The following is a 6,294-nucleotide window of genomic DNA, read 5'->3' on the forward strand; positions in this document are numbered from 1 at the left end:
TTGGATAGGGAGGAGCTAGGAGTGGATAAAATGTCCAGACCAGACCAAACTAAACCAAGCGATTCGGTTCAGTTATATAAAAAATTAATGATTTTGGTTCTTTGAACTGAGAACTATCTGGTTTTTATTCTGGTTCAGTCCTAGTTCAAAAATCAAGACCAAACTTAATATTTAATTTTGTATATAATAATTAGTGGAGATCATAATTTTGTAATCATTGAAGATAGCTCATTAATTTAATACAGTTTATTAATCAATTTTGGGTCATTAGAGATAAACAACACATTAGTTGTCTACACCCTAATTTTGTATTCAGTTGAATTTTTTCTCCTTCACTCCTTTTCAATTTACATGTCGCAGCTTATTAGTACCGCATTCCATCAAGCCAGTGGAGTGTCACGATCTAAAAATGAAATTAGTTAGTTACTTAAAAAGTTTCTAAGCTCTTTTTTTTACCTTGATTGTTTGATGAGTTATTTGTGCTCTTCACAAATAGAGGAAAACCTAGCAAACATTCAGGAAATATTAAACAGTTAATGTTGTCTGTAGAAGTGGACCATAAAAATTTTGATAATTCATTCTTTATTGTAGGGGTGTACCTTCAAAACCACTATAATTAATTTAGTGAATCATTGCTATTACTTATTAAACATTTTTTTTGTATGAAAATGAAAACTGATTTGTGTATTTAAATTATGAATATATTTTGTTTGTTAGTTATGACTTTTTTGTTCTCGAGATTCAAATTTGAACTTCCTAAATATTTGGTGTTTATTTTCTTATTTAGGTATACATTACTAATTTATATGATGCAAATCTAAAAATTTAAGAAATGAAATTAGAAACAAACCAAACAAAACTAGAACTGAACGGTTTGGTTTTATATCTTTAAAAAAATCATTTGGTTCCATTATCAAAAAAATCATTAGTTCATGGTTCGGTTCAATTCTCTTGGAATTAGAACCATATGGAACTATGTCCACCCGAGGAGCTTTATCACATGAGACAAAAATACTTGGGCTCCGACAACATATTTTGGGAATGATTGTGTAATAATTACCAATCGTCAACAACTTAAAGAAAGCCAACTAAACTAAACTCTACTAAAGCAAATGTATAATCCGCAAGAGAGAAGTATCTCTTGACCCGAAGTATCCAATCTTAGACAATACTTCGAATTCATAAGCTTATGATACATTCAATGCTCTTACAGAAAGCAGCCACCCTACAGTCTAAATGACAAGAATTTGACATTTCACTTATTACAAAAGTTCCATCACTCATCAAAAGGATCATACATAAATTCAAGATCCTCACAATTGAGTCGTCACTTGAGCTTCAGTTTTGACCTTTGTTGAGCTTCATCACTTCGACGAGGAGACTTTGGAACTTCGTCATTAACATTAGACTGCTTTGATAATTACTGCTTAGGTGCTTCAGATTTACTAACACAACAATTCACGTGACTTCATCCAAGGGCTTCAAAGGGTCAGCTACGTGGAGCCTATGTAGCGAGGTGTAACAACTTCAATATTAAAAAGGTCAGAAAATTTGTTGAAAAATTACTTTCTCAAATCTTGCGACACCTTGAACGTGGGGGGAAAAACTCGCCAAACTTGAAAAGGAATGACAATTCCTTGTTTGTTATGTACGAAGTAGACAAGAATTAGAGGAAAATTACGTCCTCATATTTTGTGTATATAACTCAAAAGTTTTGAGACAAAAAATTTTAAGTTTGGTCTTGATTTCTTGTTCTCTAAATTAGGTTATTATTTTTTCTATAATATTTGGAAGTTTGAATGAGAGAAAATTTATATGATTATACAATTTTTCGTGCTTTCATTACTACACCAAAGTGGGTCCCATTCTCTCCCCCTGTCCGACACCGTTTTACTGCTAATCTCCCCAAAACACAAGCGAAATTGAAGGCTTTTGAGAGCAATACGGTGGTCAAATTCTGCTCGTGGTTGATTTGAGATCATGAATGCACCAAAAAGGGACTAATTCATTTCGTTCGTGATTTGTGACTATCGCCAATCATTTACCCCTAGTATAAGAGCGTGTTTGGCGAAGCTTAACTTTTAATTTAAGTGAGTTGACAATATTTTTTATCCATGCATACTGTAAAATTAATAATTTACTATTCATTTATTATTCAAGCACATCATCAATTTCAAGTCTTATAAAAACTTAAAAATACTAATAAACATGCACTAAAACTTGTACTGATATCTAGTATTTTTAATAGTTAAAATCAAAATATAAGTTTTATTTTAATAGCAATTATTTCTGTGATTGTAAAAAATAATTTTCTTTTTTATTTTTATTTTTTATAATTAGTGCGTAACGATGACTTGAGCAATTGTGCCTAAAATTAATTTTTACTTTTAAGTAGATCGACATGGTAAGTGAACCATCATTGTGTCTATTCAATTTCTTATGATTAATTCTTGAAAAAATTAAGAGCCCAGTTGAGCAAATGCCTTTATGTGAGAGTCAAAGTTATGAGTTCACCCAATTATGCCTCAAACTATGGAATGATGTTTAGTATCGAATTTAAATCATCTATAATCTACAATATATTAAAGGGTAAATAACATATCATATCCCTACCTTTCAATATCATTGTGTAAAACGTCCATATTTTTCATTTCATTTTATTTTATTTTTTTATATTTTCACCCTTAGTTCCACCTTTCATTGCGTAGAAGGTCCTTTTTATCCAAATTTTGACGATTTTACCCTTCAATTCAAATAAAACAAAAAGAAAAATAAAAAAATGAACAACTAATTGCAACCTTAGTCCTGTAATTGTAAGTTTCCAATTTTACAATTTCCATATCCATAAAATAATTTGTGTAAATCATTTCACTTGAAGACAATAAATACAGAAAATAAAGCCATGGAAACAACAACCTTGCTAATTACATTCCACACTCTTAAAAGACCACATTCCAAAGGAATTTCCATAAAAACTACAATGATCATGTTGAATCCAAAGATTCATTTGGGCTCTTATTTTCAAAAGCATTGTTGCATAAGTATTAGGTGAAATTATTTTCAATATGCGGATTGGGAAGTGGACGGTAGAAGAGAGAGGCCTTGATTAGAGGAAAGAAAAACCTCCATGAAATGGGGATGGTGGAGCTGCCCATTTCTATAAAGGTAATAAAGAACTGTAACTTTTCGGCGCTAGCTCTTTCAATTTCTTCGACACTGCTACATTAAACCCACAAAACAACAATCAGAAACTAAAATAATTAATATACGAATTTACAGTAAAATGAAGTCCATTTGATTTTGGTAGGCGAGTGTTAATGGCTGGGTTCAGGGGATTGGGAAATGGACGATAGAAGAGAGAATGGGGATTGGAAGGAAAAGTTTCTTGGAAGTGGTTGGGTGGCAATATTTGTGAGAGATTTGTAATTTTTGAAATTTTAGGATTATAATTGTAATTAGTTATTTATTCTTTCTTTTCATTTTATTTGAATAGGAGGATAAAATCGTCAAAAATAAATGAAAATGACTTTATGTGCAATGAAATGTAGAAATAGAGGTGAAAATGCAAAAAAAATGAAAGATAGAAACATTTTACACAATGATATTGAAAGATAGAGAAGTTTTGCGGTACTTACCCATTTATTAAATATCACATCAAGTAAGAATATTTTTTGGACAATTTAGCCCTATTACAATTCATTTATTTCAATAATACCTTACTTTTCATTTTTCAATATGTATTTAATTTACACATCTTAATAAATACTACAAAATCCTTGTTCATGTATGTATTTTCTGTTATTAGTTGTCAATTAATTAAGATTCACATTTATTTAATTAATATTAATTAGAATTTCACATTCACACTCACACTCACGCCATGTCCCTGTTATTAATTCTCAATTAATTAATATTTATTCATTTAATTAATATTTCATATTCAAAAATACATTTCATTATTCAAATCTATGTATGAAAATTAGCATCCAAATTCATTTGGTTGGAAATTAAATCATATTTATTTATTATAAATAATTTAACATTCAACTTCACGTATATATTATTTAGTATTAATTCTAAATTAATTAACATTCATGTTAAATAATGTACGTATTTGCCATTCATCTACATTTATATATTTACTTGTAATTCTAATACTTATATTCAAATATTACTTTCTTAGTACTTAAAGCATTTCAAATAACGTGCAGTGTATGTTTAAATCTGACTAGTTTTAACTAAAAATCAATTGATGTATCGTCAGAAAAATATTAAAACTTTTATGCAATTTTCTAAAAAGCAGGTGCAAAATGCCCCTCCTCGCACTTTTTATTTCTCTTTTATTTGTTTTTTAAAATTTTTTTTGCATCTAGGTACGTTTTCTCCACTTTTTTCCTCTTTTTAATGCTTTTTTTTTTTTACACTTTTTTATTTTATTATTACATAATTTTTTGATTGATTTAAAATTTTCAAATAATATTAAAATAAGAATTATTTTTTTTCTAAACTCTTAGACCAGAACTTGGCATCCACGCTTCGTCATGATTTACGTTTTTTAGAACACCGCTTTTATGACATTCAATCATCATATTTGAGTGATACAATTGGGTTAAACCCCTTTACCAAGGCCACAGAGCTAGCCCCCTAGCATTACCGAGGCCCTGGTAATTTAGCATGATTCAATACAGTTCCCGACTTAAGTTCCAATGATATTGTTACTCTCCTACAAGATGCATTTGGGATGTATAGCATAATGCCCCAAATTTCTTAATTCAAGCACGATAGAATATGGGAAAATTCTTTCAAACTTGACAAATTTATAAAATTTTATTCAAAAATCACGTGGTATTAATTAAATAGATAATTAAATAAGATGAATAACATACAATAAATGATTATAGCTATGTATTAATCACAATCATAGAACGTCACAGTCACAAAGACAAAAAATATAAATCACAATTATAAATTTAATCCCAAATCACACATTCTTATAAGAAATAACTTATTATTGATTACAAAATTATCAATTCATTGATCATATCTTATTTATCGATCACATATTATTAAATTAACTCATTCAAAATTAACATTCATCTCCCACACCTCACACCCACATGCACTCTACAATTATTGGCACCATCAAAAACACACTCCACCTCAGTTCCACAAACTCCGACCAGTACCTCCAACGAACTGTCACCATCGCCACCAACAACCATTGCCACCTCATTACCATTGCAATCGTACTACCACTAGCACCATCTGCACCAACAACTACCGCCACCGTTCTACCACCATCTATACCAAGAATTATCACCACCGCCAAATCGTACTACACAAATATATTAATAACATAATGTAAGACAAAATTCGTGTATTAAATATAGAAATTGTTACAAACTCTATTTTGATAAATACAAGTAGATATTAATCTTGTAACTACAACAAGTGAAAAATCTTCTGCCTAATGATTTGAGAGCTTGAAGACAATGGGACACCTAGCTTGAATCCTGGATTTTGAGATTTGTTGAAAACTTGATTTGTTGAGAACTTGACTTGTTTGACACTTGATTTTGAGGCTTGAATTTGCATTTTAGGACTTGGACATGAATTTGATTCGTTGAAGAAAGCTTTGATCTTCTTGGTGTTTGTCGGACTTAGGATTGAGAGGTTTCTTCTCTTCCTCTAACTTTAAGATTTTTTCAGCACTTCGTGATTTTCTCTTGCACATTCACTTCTGAAATTTGTTTGGTCCTTCATATTCCATTTAATCTGATATTCATAACCAATTTGCTAACCATCCAATTATGTTTAATTAAAAAGAATAATTGAATAATTATGAATTTCAAATAAGTAGATGGGCCTTAGTAAACTTCAACAAATTTAATTGGATTAATTATTTGAATTTACCCAATTCATTAATTGTTATTATTATTATTTTTTATGTCTACACATAATAAATTAAAATAAAATAAAAATAAGAGTTGGCTATAAAATTTCCCAACACTATGTTGGGATGGGGATTTCAAAAAGGGATAATTGTAGCCATGATATCCAATCTTTCATTTAGTAGTAGATTTGGCATAAACATTTTATTCGTGTCAACCACGATATCATATCTTTTAAAAATTCACATATGGAGTCCAAATGGATGACCGTAGTTGACCATTAAACATTTTTGACCTCTTTTGACCATTGTAGAAGGGTAAATGGTACTTTTAGATTATTTCAAACAAAATAAGTTTATAGTAATTAAATAAAAATATAAAATAATAAAAAAGAAGACCATTG

The sequence above is a fragment of the Olea europaea genome, chromosome 10 (assembly GCF_002742605.1).
Source record: "Olea europaea var. sylvestris chromosome 10, O_europaea_v1, whole genome shotgun sequence".
Lineage (NCBI taxonomy): Eukaryota > Viridiplantae > Streptophyta > Magnoliopsida > Lamiales > Oleaceae > Olea > Olea europaea.